This window comes from Bos grunniens, chromosome 7 (assembly GCF_055505025.1).
Source record: "Bos grunniens cultivar Pamir isolate PY7600 chromosome 7, Bosgru_T2T1.0, whole genome shotgun sequence".
NCBI lineage: Eukaryota > Metazoa > Chordata > Mammalia > Artiodactyla > Bovidae > Bos > Bos grunniens.
The window spans coordinates 31,631,472-31,645,156 of record NC_141171.1 but is presented as its reverse complement, the minus strand read 5'-3'; the positions used below and the strand labels follow the sequence as shown (position 1 = coordinate 31,645,156).

At 39.5% G+C, this 13,685-nt stretch overlaps 1 protein-coding gene across 2 annotated transcripts in view; it reads left to right on the top strand.

Annotated features, from left to right (window-relative positions):
* The window catches only part of LOC147369000 (zinc finger protein 474), a 139,666-nt gene that overhangs the window by 85,461 nt on the left and 40,520 nt on the right, over window positions 1-13,685 (top strand). The window contains exon 5 of one of the 2 annotated variants that reach the window (XM_086410707.1): window positions 12,840-12,976. The exons of the other annotated variant lie outside the window; for it this stretch is intronic. The gene's annotated coding sequence lies outside the window, so the exon portion shown is untranslated. Of the gene's footprint in view, window positions 1-12,839; window positions 12,977-13,685 lie in introns of those variants that run through there. 2 annotated transcript variants of the gene reach the window in all.

The window sequence follows — 13,685 nt, the reverse complement described above, 5'->3', positions numbered from 1 at the left end:
TTTATTAATATACTGAAGGCCCAGGGGTGGGGGGAAATCTTTCAGAGGCATGGTGTTAGTTGACAATTGTCCATGAGTCTCACATGCACATCTTAAAATGGACATACTGACTGTTCTTTCTTCTTGACTGTTTTCTGAGGATGTGTACCAGTGGACAGCCTTGGGAAACAGCATCTCCCTGCTCCCTGCCCGTCATAAAAGATTCAGGTTCCCTAAGCTTGGGGCTCCCCTCCTGGGGTGCAACTATTTCCTGCATGGGTTTAGTATGGTTTTCCTCCCAGTGCCCTAGGGTTCAGTGACTAGCATAGAAATGTTACTGCTCTTGCTGTGTATAACAAACTGTTCTGTGTCTCTGATCCAGAGGTCCTCTATGAAACTGGGCTTCCCTAGTAGCGCAGATGGTTAAAAATCCGCTTCGAATGTGGGAGACCTGGGTTTGATCCCTGGGTTGGGAAGATCCCCTTGAGGAGGGCATGGCAACCCACTCCAGTATTCTTGCCTGGAGAATCCCCATAGACAGAGAAGCCTGGTGGGCTGCAGTCTGTGGGGTCGCTAAGAGTCAGTCAGACATAACTGAGCGACTAAGCACATGAAACTGCAAACTAATTCATCTGTATATAAGTTAAAATCTCAGTCCTTTTCTCAGTTCTTGATACATAGTTCGAAATTTAAAATGGTTCTGAGAGATTTACTGATGTACAAAACTTCTGATAAGGATTCTTTAAAAAAATTTTTTTAATTATTTATTTATTTTTGTACAATTTTAAAGGTTACTTTCCCTCTATAGTGCTTCCGCAATGTTGGCTATATTCCCTGTGTTGTAAACACATCCTTGAGCTTATCTTACACCCCGTAGTTTATGCTTCCCTTTACCCATATGTTGCCCCTCCCCCCCACTGGTACCCACTGCTTTGTTCTCTGTATCTGTGCGTCTGCTACTTGCTAGTTTGCTTTGCGTTTTAGATTCCACATGTAAGTGATGGCATACAGTATTCTGACAAGGATTCCAGTGTGTTAACCACTATGACACTACACGAAACTGCTCAGTGTCTCGCTGCTTCCTCAAATTCTCAGAGACTCATGCTTTGTACGTGCGACATAGCTTCACTCAATCACTGTTCTCCTTCATTATTTTGGCAGCATTTTACGAAGTGACAAAACAGCATTTAGCTCTCAGACCATTTTCTAAATATTATCAGATCTTTGATCTATGCACTAAGGATTGACTTCCTGTAAATGGCCTGGACAGTTCGTGATTAGCTAAAATGCAAACACTGTCTCTGTCCCTACTGTATAGATGGCTCAGTTTTTCAGACACATTCATTTTTCCAATTAAATTTATGCATTAACTTACATTTCACAGAGGCAAGTAAGACAGGCAAATTCTCCTGCCTTCTTGGAACTTGTAGGTTAATGAGAAATAACGTATTACAAATATTTACATAAAATTATTTGATAAATAATAAGTAACATAAATGAAATAAACACTGAAGAACTATAAAGTACAATAAAGGATTTAATAAAGATCTTTTTTGTTCTCTCAAATTTTAAATGTAGTATAGATTAGCAAATAACTGCTACAAAAGTACAAATTTTTTTAAACGATTGAGATCTTTTTTCCTTTTTTTGTGTGCTGGAACTTACAGATAAGTAAGAAATAAGAACTAAAATGTATATATTCTTTAAAATTTTACACAAATAAAGTAACATTTCCCCCTGGATAAAGTGAATTTGGGATAGGTTCCATGATTTATTTTAAGAAAGATGTTGCTCTATTGACAATCTTGGAGGATAACTCAAAATTTGCTGACAATTATGTGGAAATTAGAAGCTGAAGGGAGCGTGAGACTAAAAAGGCACATTTCACGTCTCAAACCGACAGGCAGACCAAAGACCTGAAAGAACTTTTTCACTTTACCCAGAAATGTTTTCTTCCCGGGTGGCTCAGTGGTAAAGAACCCACCTACTAATGCAGGAGATGCAAGTTTGGTCCCTGGGCTGGGAAGTTGCCCTGAAGTAGGAAATGGCAACCCCCTCCAGTATTCTTACCTGGAAAATCCCAAGGACAGAGGAGCCGGGTTGGCTATAGTCCACAGGGTCAGAAAGAGACACGACTAAGAGACTGAGCATGCCTCCATGCATAGGTGACTACAGCCTGTGATGATAAGCACCTAATCTGTTAAATTTTAAAATAAGTTTTTTGAAATTATGAGGAGAAGGGAGACACATACAAAAGAATTCTTAGTTAAAAACATTTTCAATTAAAATTTTGGAAAAGCAGAAACTTTCACAAGGTTCTAGGCGATGCTCACCTTCATTCAATTCACAGGTTGATTTGAGCAGAAAAATTGCACAATGGCAGGATCACCCAGCACTCTGGAGCTATATGGAATAGTGTGTGTTTCATATCTGTCTGTCTCTGTCTCTTTCTCTTTGCATGCATGTGATTTATATTTATCTCCCCAGTTTTCAGAATAATTCAAACATTGTGTTTTAATTTGTAACTTATGCCAAATAATGCAGATAATTGACCAAAGTCTGTACTTTTGCCTAGTCTTGGCAAGGTGAAATCATAAAATCCAAGATATAAAAGCTATTTTTAAGTGGGAATGAAGAAAGCATGTGATAGGGATTTGACTGAGGAATGGTTAAAAAAAGAAGGTATTATTATGTTCATATAGATTAAAGGAATGTAATCCCATTGAAATTTTTCTTTTAAGGTGGTGCCAGAAAGGAATTTATTTTTCTTTGTAGTAATACTAGGACTTGAAATAACTTACCTACTAATGAGTTACTTCGTGGGAAAGAAAAAGCTCATTTGTGTTTGCATTGCTAAACATGAAGGCAAAGAAGCCAAGATGTGGTAGACCAGTTCTCTTCGTCTATCAGCAATGGCAGTTGTTTATTTCTGTTTTCACTGAATGATGCATGGATACCTGGATGAGGCTGAGTTTCTGCCATACCAGGCAGAGATGATCCTTGAATCCAGCAAACCACATGGCTCCCAGATATTGCTTCTGGCTTAGTGACCTTCACTACACTACCAGCTCATTTTGCACAGGGATTGTTTAGTGCGATTGCCCCTTGCTCCTAAAAGCAAATACATTACAAACTGGTGTCAGACGCCTTGTTTCGTTTCAGGGCATTGGAGAGTGAGTGTGTTTTCTCCAACTCTGTTGGTAGCACAAATGCCCACTCCTTCAATGTTTTAATTTTATGACAACTTCAACCCTGTGGCACTAGTGGTAAAGAACCTTCCTGCCAATGCAGTGAGATGTAAGAGACGTGGGTTTGATCCCTGAGTCAGGAAGATCTCCTGGAGAGGGGAATGGCAACCCACTCCAGCATTTTGCCTAGAGAATCCCCATGGACAGAGGAGCCTGGTGGGCTACAGTCCAGGGGATCACAGAGTCGGACACGACTGAATTGACTTAGCACAACCCTGCCATCAAACAAAAGTTCAAAAGCTGCAACCCTTTCTTTCATTTCTTCATCCCTGTGAGGAGGAGGGACTCCTGGGATGAGGTATGGATGGGGGTAAAAAGCCGTTTTGTGTAAGATTCAAGATCTTATTATATTGCCTGTATTTGGAAATACCAACATGGAAATATCCACATGGAGTTCAATTTATTTCTTCACATCTGACTCTGGCAGTTTCTGGCATCTAACAGTAACATTTTGGTGTTTCCTGAAAGACTCCTGGTAACTGGTTCTATTTTATCTGAATTATAGCTTATAAAATAATAGAAGAAACAAACTCATATTGTATTCATAAAGGAAATTCTCCTGCTAGATCCAAGTCAATCTTACAATATCTAAATAGAAAACAACTGTAGTGAGTTTATAAATGGAATTCTTAGTTCTGTCTACTTCTATGAGACAATCCAAGTGACGCTGTCTTGAAAATTTTGCTCAGTGTAAGCCATTTCCATTTAATGACCACTGAAGCTAAAACAAATATTTTCCTTTTTAGAAAGTTATCTTCCAGAAATTCCCACTGACAATTTGAAGCATAGCAATTCAATGAGGGATTATAGAAGCCATATCTTGGGATGTTTGTGTGTGTGTGTGTGTATTTAAGCTTTTAATTTTATATTGGAGTGTAGCCAATTAACAAACAATATTGTGACAGTTTCAGGTGAACAGGGAAGGGACTCAGCAACACATATACATGTATCCATTCTCCCCCAAACTCCCCTCGCATCCAGGCTGCCACATACCATTGAGCAGAGTTCCCTGTGCTATACAGTAGGTCCTTGTTGGTTATCCATTTTAAATATAGCAGAGTGTACATGTCCATCCCAAACTTCCTATCTCTTTCCCTCATCCTTCTCCCGCTATATCTATAAGTTCATTCTCTAAGTCTTTCCTGTTTTGTAAATAAGTTCATTTGTATCAATTCTTTTTAGATTCAGCATATAAGGGATGTCATTTGATATTTCTCCTTTTCTGTTTGGCTTACACTCAGCATAACAATCTCTAAGTCCATCCATGTGCTACAAATGGCATTATTTCATTCTTTTTAATGGCTTAGTAATATTTCCTTGTATATAATGTACCGATCTTCTTTATCCATTCATCTGCAAGATGCTGGATTTTTTCCTTTTTCTAAACGTTAAAAATTTGTTATAGAAATTTCAAACATGAGAAAGTTGAGAGAATAGTATAGTGAATTCCTTTGAACCCCTATTCAGATCCAACAGTTATCAATTTATGGTCAGTCTTTTCTTCACCTCCACTTGTGTTCTCTTGCTTGGTTCTTTTAAAACAAATTCAAATGTCATATAGTTTCAAGTGTGTTAGTCGCTCAGTCATGTCCGACTCTTTGTGACCCCACGGACTGTATAGACTGTAGCCCGCCAGGCTTCTCTGTCCATGAAATTCTCCAGGCAAGAATGCTGGAGTGGGTTGTCATCTCCTTCTCCATGGTTGTATTTTTAAGTTGGATAGACTAGGGACTCTTGCTGATCTGTACATTTCCCTGTATGTCCTAGGGTTGTAAGTATAGAGACATTTACCCTGAGAACTGGTTTTTGGACTAGCTACATCATCATCAGTTAGATAACTTTAAAAATAATGCAGATTTGAAGACACCAGTCCCAGGGATTCTTATTCAATTGGCCTGAAGCAAAGCTTTAGAATCAGTTTTATTTATAAGTTTCTTATTCAATTTTAAGTTATGCCATGTGTGGGAAACAGTTTTTAAATCCATAAGCTACTTCGCTTTTTCCTGTAATGCTTTTTCATGAAAGCGTGAAGAAAGAAAATAACTTCTGATGATGCCAAACTAAATGTCCCAGTGCTTTTCTTTGTTTGACTCTCTCTTTTTAAAGAAAATGTTGTGATGGCAAAACACTAGGTTGTTCAGGAAGAGCCAACTCGGGCAAGCTTACACAATGTGTCAAACATGTTTTAAATCCTCTTGGGCCCTATGGTTGCATAGGTGTCTGTACCAGTCAGGATAAATTAGGTTATACTGTAGAAACGAACAGCCCCCAAATCTCAGTGGCTTAATATAGCAAAGTTTATTTACTATACATGCCACAGATCCACATGATCGATGGTGGCTTTGCTCCACAGCATTTTCTCTGGGGCTCAGGCTGACAGAGCCGCCTCTGTCTAGAACATCACTGGTGATTGTGGTGGAGCAGCAAACAAGGCATGCTGAGCTGTGTGCCGGCTCTTAAAGCTTCTGTCCAGGGAGGGTGCCTCAGCCATGTCTGAATCCCGCAGGGAAGATGGAGAAGTAGGAGGGGATAGCAAACATTTGAGAATTAGAGTGAACCACACAATTCTCGTTAGAAAACAACTAGTGCTGAAATAAATAAACGAGCAGAGAGCAAGTGTTTATTGAGTACCTACCATGTTCCAGGCACTGAGACCATAACAGTAAATGGGAAACATAAAATCCTGGAACTCCTGGGTCTTTCATTGACAGAGTGGAAGGGGGAATAAAATAAACATTTTTCTTTGAAGAAGAACAAGACAGAATAGGAGACTAAGAATGATGAGCATGTTGGGAGTTCTATTTAGACAAGGTCATCAGGGAAGTGTCTTGTGAGATATTTGAGCATAAAATTGAGAAGTGACTGCGGTCCTTTCCAAGGCCTGGGGATGGAGACTACTGACACAGTAGGGGCAGCGATTGCGAAGGGCCAATGGTAGGAACATGTGTGGCCTGACAGGCACCACAAGAAGGTCAGAGTAAACAGATGCTTCCATCTCAAAGGGGAGAAATAGGAAAGACAAAAAGGGATAAAAGGCCCCAAATAAGTCCAAACTCTAAGACATGTTCCATGAGATCTAAGGCTTGAGTACAATCCTCTTTGGCTTGATGCTCTGCCCTCCAGGTCTAGGTGGAACAAAGGTCTCACCTTCCAGGCACTAGGGCAGAAGTTCCATCTCGTAGCCCCACTTTGGGGGTGGGGGGGGATGGTCTTGCCCCTGAAGCTTTGCCAGGGCTGGGTGGGACCCCCAGGTTGCTCTGGGAAACCCCACCCCCAGGGCTTTGAGCAGAGGCTATCTGTCCTTTCAAAAGTGAGGTGATTGTCTCCTTTTGAAACCAAGAGGGTGACCCTGTTGATCTCTGAATTGTCTTCAGGGTTATTATTCCCTTGTCTCAAAGAACAATGCACATTCATGATCAAATATTTCTAGTGTTTCATCCTGTAAAATTCCAGAAGTCCGGCCATCTGATCTTCCTTCATCCTTCCTCTCCTTCCTCCTCAGCTCAAACTGGTAGCTTTCCTGCCAAGGTTGCTGATGAAATCCATGGTGCAAATACACACCAATCTCCTTATCAAAGAGATGCTTGACCACATCCTTAGTGCTCTCTCCCGAACACACTTTTTCAATTTTTGCAATATGGGTAGGCTGAGAATGTGTCCATTCTCTAAGTTCTGCTTCCTTTTGGCAGGACAATTCCATCTTCAAGTCATTTCTCTCTTTTCACATTGTCCTATGGGCATTCAGAAGGATCCAAGCCTCATCTTCAGTGCTCTGCTTAGAAATTGCTTCAGCTAAATATTCTATTTCATGGTTTGCAAATTCTACCTTCCACGAAACACCAGAACAGGAGCACAGTTCAGTCAAGGTATTAGACACTTTATTACAAGGATTATCTTTTCTCCAGTTTTTAGTAGCAAGCTCTTCATTTCTGTCTGAGACCTCATCAGAATGACCTTTATGGTTCACATTTCTACCAGTGTCCTGGTCAGGATTACTCAGGTATTCTCTAAGAAAAATGAGGCTCTCCTCTCCTGAATCACCCTTCCCAGAACAGCTCTTACCAGAATCACCCTTAATGGTCTGTTCATAGCAATGTAAGACTTTTCTAGCATGTAAGACTTTTCTAGCATGCACCTCAAAACTCTTCCAACCTTCACTCATTACCAAGTTCTAAAACTACTTCTATACTTTTAAGTTTAGTCAGTCAGTTGTGTCTGACTCTTTGCGACCCCATGGACTTTAGCACGCCAGGCTGCCCTGTCCATCACCAACTCTTAGAGCTTGCTCAGACTCATGTATATCAAGTTGGTGATGCCATCCAACCATCGCATCCTCTGTTGCCCACTTCTCCTCCCATCTTCAGTCTTTCCCAGCATCAGGGTCTTTTCCAATGAGTTTTGGGCCTTTGTTATAGCAACACCTAACTTTTGCTACCAATTTCTCTCTTAGTCCATTCAAGCTAAGACAGAATACCATATAATGAGCGCCTTATAAACAACATATATAAGATGTTTATATTTCACCAGAGAATTTGGAAAGCAGATATAGACTCTTTTAAGTGGTTTCACTGTGAATGAGAACAGGTGGCTAGGGATCACTGCTTTGTGGTTCCTTTTTTCTCCCTGTAATTACACCATTTTTGTTCTTGGCAGCAGTACTATAAGAGTTCTAGTTTTGCCACATTTTTACTAACTCTTGGTATGGCCAGTTTTTTAAAAAATCTTAGTCATTCTAAAGAATATATAGTTATATCTCATTGTAATATTTGCTTGATGACTAATGATGTTATTGATTATCATTTCATGCCCTTATTAGATGTTTGTATAGCCTCTTTTGTAAAGTAGCTCTTCAAATTTTCCATTTTCTTTTTAGGTTTTAGTCTTTATAGTTGAGTTACAAGTGATTTATGTCTTCTGGATACATGTCCTTTGTCTGATATCTAGTTTGCCAATAGTTTCTTTCATCATCCATGACTTGCCTTTTTGTTGTCTCATTGGCATCTGTCAATAAGAAAAGGTTTTCAATTTTTGAAGACTTTTGACTAATCAATTTTCCCCTCATGTATCATGCTTTCAATATTCTATCTAGGATAGAAAACTACCCTAACATTGCAAAGATATTTTCTTCTAGTTTGTCCTTTTGTATATTGTATTTGTATCTGTGGCCCTTTTGGAGTTACATGTTGGGTGTCATATGATGTGAGGACTGATGCTTGTTTTTCCCCCTGTGGATATCCATTTGATTCAGCACTGTTAGTTTAAAAAAAAATTCTTTTTCCCATTGAATTGCATTGGCAATGTTGCCAAAGAGCAATTGAACATACAAACTCTCTTTACTAAACTGTTGGGAAGTGATTCCTCCTCCTCTAATTTTCACTATATTTGAATAAGATTGGCATGTTATTTCTTTCTTCAGTGTTTTATAGAATTCACCAGTAAATTTATCTAGACCTGAACTTGTTCTTCTTAAGAAGGTTTTGATAACAAAGTTAATTGCTTTAATAAATATAGAGCTATTTATATCATTTTTTTTCTTAAGTCAATTTTGATATGTTGTATTTTTTAGGAAATGTATTCATTTCAATATTCCTATTTTGGCATAAAGTTATTCCTAGCATTATTATTGTTCTTTAATATCTGCAGTGTTGATAACACCTTTTCATTGCTCATATGGATGACATTATTTCTCTTCCTCTTTTTTTCTTTATGATCAGTCTAGCTAGAGCTTTGTCCATTTTGTTGATTTTTTCATAGAACCAGTTTTTGCTTTGCTAAGCAGTTTCTCTATTGTTCATTTTCCTTTCATTGATTTCTGTTCATTATTATTTCTTTCCTTCTCCCTACTTTGGGTTTATTTTGCTCTTCATTTTCTTGAAGTGAGACTCTGGTCTTTGCTATTAGATCTTCCTTCTTTCTAATATAACTGTTTAAAGCAATGTTTCCTCTCACCACTGCTCTAGCAGCATCCCACAGATTTTGATATGTTGTATTTTCATTGTCATTTGATTCAAAATATTTTCTAACTATCCTTCTGATTTCATCTTTAACCTGTGACTATTACTTAATTTCCAAATATTTAGTGTTTTCCTAAGATACATTATTAATCTTGATTTCTAATTTCCACTGTGGTCAGCAAATTCACTTTGTATAATGTTCATCCTTTAAATTTGATAAAAACATGTTATATATGGCCCTGAAGGAAATGGCAACCCACTCCAGTGTTCTTGCCTAGAGAATCCCAGGGACCGGGGAGCCTGGTGGGCTGCCGTCTATAGGGTCACACAGAGTCCGACACGACTGAAGCGGCTTAGCAGCAGCAGCACCATACAGTCTATCATCGTCAGTGTTCTATGAACACTTGGGGGGAAAATGTGTAGAATTCTCTAGTTTTTGAATGCAGTGTTCTATAAATTAGATCAAGATGGCTGAGAGTGTTGTTCAGACTGTCTGCATCTGTACAGGGGTTTTCTCTCCTTGTCCTATCATGTGGTGAGAGACGGGTATTAACATCTTCCATCCGTCAGGGCTGAACCTGACGTTGTACAGTGCCGGTTCGCACTGAGAATCCGGGCACGTTCCTCTCTAGGTCGTCCCTCTGGGATTCTCCTTTCACTCTCCAGTCCCTGGACACTCATTTTCCTCATTCCTCTGGCCAGAAATACAGGATGTTCCTTGGAGTTTTAGCCACTTACAGTATTGCCGCTCCTGCAGCACTCTAAGACTTTGCGGAGGGGGCAAAGCCACAAGAGAAAAGAGGGACAAAAGCAAAACAATGAGAATCTTATCCCTGTGCAGTCACTTCTCCAAGTTATGACTCCTTTCTACAATCTGCCTATTTTTGTCTACTTTTCAGTCTTCAAGTTGTTTTGTATTTTGCCCAGAATTTTCAGTCAGTGAGAGAAATGGGGTATATGTGGATGGAGCTTTTGTGTCATGCCAATAACAAAACATCCAAAAAGGTTCATAAGTTTTATATAGAAAAACTTTTGTCTTTTCATCAGGAATTCTGATTTTTTGTGTTTTTTTTTTAAAGAAGTATTCTTTATCGAAAGATTATATACATATAAAATGGCTCAGAAGGTAAAGAATCTGCCTATAATGCAGGAGACTTGGGTTTGATCCCTGGGTCAGGAAGATCCCCTGGAGAAGGAAATGGCAACCTGCTCCAGTATTCTTGGCTGGAGAATCCCATGGACAGAGGAGCCTGGCAAGCTACAGTCCATGGGGTTGAAAAGAGTTGGACTTTCAAAGTTCTTTTGTTTGTCTTTTTGTTTTGTTTTAACCTTACTTATTAAGCAAACTAAAATTCATTTTTTATTTTTTTTTAGCATTGGATAAAATAGAGATCTAACTTTACTTTTTTTTCTACTTTAAATATTGTTGTTCAGTCGCTCAGTCATGTCTGACTCTTTCGACCCCATGGACTGCAGCATTGCCAGGCTTCCCTGTCCTTCACTATCTTCTAGAGTTTGCTCAAGCTCATTTCCATTGAGTCGATGATGCCATCCAACCATCTCAACCTCTGTCATCCCCTTCTCCTCCTGCCTTCAGTCTTTCCCAGCATCAGGGTCTTTTCCAATGAGTCAGTTCTTCACACTAGGTAGCCTAAGTATTGGAGCTTCAACTTCAGCATCAGTCCTCCCAATGAATATTTAAGGTTGATTTCCTTTAGGATTGACTGGTTTGATCTACTTGCTGTCCAAGGAACTCTCAAGAGTCTTCTCCAGCACAAGAATTTGAAAGCATCAGTTCTTCGGTGCTCAGTCTTTTTATGGTCCAGCTCTCACATCCTTACATGACTACTGGAAAAATCATAGCTTTGACTATATGAACCTTTGTCAACAGGGCTTCCCTGGTGGCTCAGATGTTAAAGAATGTGCCAGCAATGTGGGAAACCTGGGTTCGATCTCTTTGTCAGGAAGATCCCCAGGAAGAGGGCATGGCAACCCACTTCAGTATTCTTGCCTGGAGAATCCCCATGGACAGAGGCACCTGATGGGCTGCAGTCCACAGGGTTGCAAAGAGTTGGACACAACTGAGCGATTAAGCACAGCATAGTACCATTGTCGGCAAAGTGATGTCTTTTCTTTTTAATATGCTGTCTAGGTTTGTCATAGCTTTTTTCCCAAAGAGCAAGCGTCTTTTAATTACATGGCTGTAGTCACCATCCATAGTGATTTTGGAGCCCAAGAAAATAGTCTGTCACTTTTTCCATTTTTCTCCTATTTGCATGAAGTGATGGGACCAGATGCCATGATCTTAGTTTTTTGAATGTTGAGCTTTAAGCCAACTTTTTCACTCTCCTCTTTCACTTTCATCAAGAGGCTCTAGTTCCTCATCACTTTCCACCGTAAGGGTGGTGTCATCTGAATATCTGAGGCTGTTGATATTTCTCCCGACAATCTTGATGCCAGCTTGTGCTTCATCCAGCCTGGCATTTCTCATGATGTCCTCTGTATATAAGTCAAGAAAACAGGTAACAATATACAGCTTTGATGAACTCCTTTCCCAGTTCGGAACCAGTCCATTGTTCCATGTCTAGTTGTAACTGTTGCTTCTTGCCCTGCATACACATTTCCTCAGGAGGCAGGCAAGGTGATCTGGTATTCCCATCTCTTGAAGAATTTTCCAGTTTGTTGAAATCCACAGTCAAAGGCTTTAGTGTAGTCAATGAAGCAGAAGTAGATGTTTTTCTGGAATTCTCTTGCTTTGTCTATGATCCAACAGATGTTGGCAATTTGATCTCTGGTTCCTCTGCCTTTTTTAAATCCAGTTTGTACATCTGGAAGTTCTCAGGTCAGGTACTGTTAAAGCCTAGCTTGGAAGATTTTGAGTATGACCTTGCTGGCATGTGAAATGAGAACAGTTGTGTGGTAGTTTGCATATTCTTTGTCATTGCCCATTTTTGAGATTGGAATGAAAATAGACCTTTTCCAGTCCTGTGGCCACTGCTGAGTTTTTCAAATTTGTTGGCATATTGAGTGCAGCACTTTCACAGCATCACCTTTTGGGATTTGAAATAGGTCAGTGGAAACTTCATCACCTCCACTAGCTTTGTTCATAGTAATGCTTCCTAAGGTCCACTTGACTTCACACTCCAGGATGTTTAATTATTTAAGCACCATTTATTAGATAGTACATATTTGATATATATATACATATTTGATGTATATTACATCATGATGTATATAGTACATCATTTTTCATAAGAATTTGTTTCTGAATTGCCCATTTTTTTCTATCAATCAATTTGATTATTAATTTTCCAATATCTGGCATTATTACTTTAATATTTTTTGGTCATAATATATATTATTCTTGTTTTATACTTGTTATTCAAATTGAATTTTCAAAAATTGTCTGAAGTATGAATCTAACCTTTTTTTAAGGACAGTCAGTTGTCCCAACACCACTTTTTGCCTACTCCATTGTAGGCATACACAAATAAATGCATTTCTGGATTCTGGATTCCTTATACTGTTCCATTGATGCGTTTATCTATCACTTTTCCAATATTTAGCAATACTGTGTTAAACCCTTTTTGATCATGATATATATTATTATTTTAATGAAATTCTTTACTAAGAGTGCTGATTCCTTTTACAATTGTAGGTGGTGACAGATGGGCTTCCCGGGTGGTGCTAGTGGTAAAGAATCCGCCTGCCAATGCAAGAGACATAAGAGATGTGGTTTCGATCCCTGGGTCAGGAAGATCCCCTGGAGGAGGGCATGGCAACCCACTCCAGTATTCTTGCCTGGAGAATCCCCATGGACAGAGGAGCCTGGAGGTCTACAGTCCATAGGATTGCAAAGAGCCGAATGCAACTGAAGCGACTAAGCATGCATGCACGTAGGGTGACAAACGTCACTTATTGTGGTGACCATTTTGCAATATATACAAATATTAAATCATGTTGTACATCTGAAACTAAACAATATTCTATGTGAATTGTACCTCAAAAAAATGCTGATATTATATTGAAGGATTTTTTCATCTAGCTTTATAAGAGTTCCACTTTGGCAGTCTCTCAATAGTCTGGTCTGATTTTGTAGAATCTATCTATAAAATGTTTTGGTCCTGGATTTTGTCTATATTTTACATTTGTCTATTGCTGCTGGTCAGAGAAGGCAATGGCACCCCACTCCAGTACTCTTGCCTGGAAAATCCCACAGACGGAGGAGCCTGGTGGGCTGCAGTCCACGGGGTCGCGAAGAGTCGGAGATGACTGAGCGACTTCACTTTCACTTTTCACTTACATACATTGAAGGAGGAAATGGCAACCCACTCCAGTGTTCTTGCCTGGAGAATCCCAGGGACGGGGAGCCTGGTGGGCTGCCGTCTATGGGGTCGCACAGAGTCGGACACGACTGAAGCGACTTAGCAGCATTGCTGCTGGTCTATTCTGTTTTTAACTTCACTGAAATTTTATTTTTTTTATGGAAAAGCCATTCATTCCA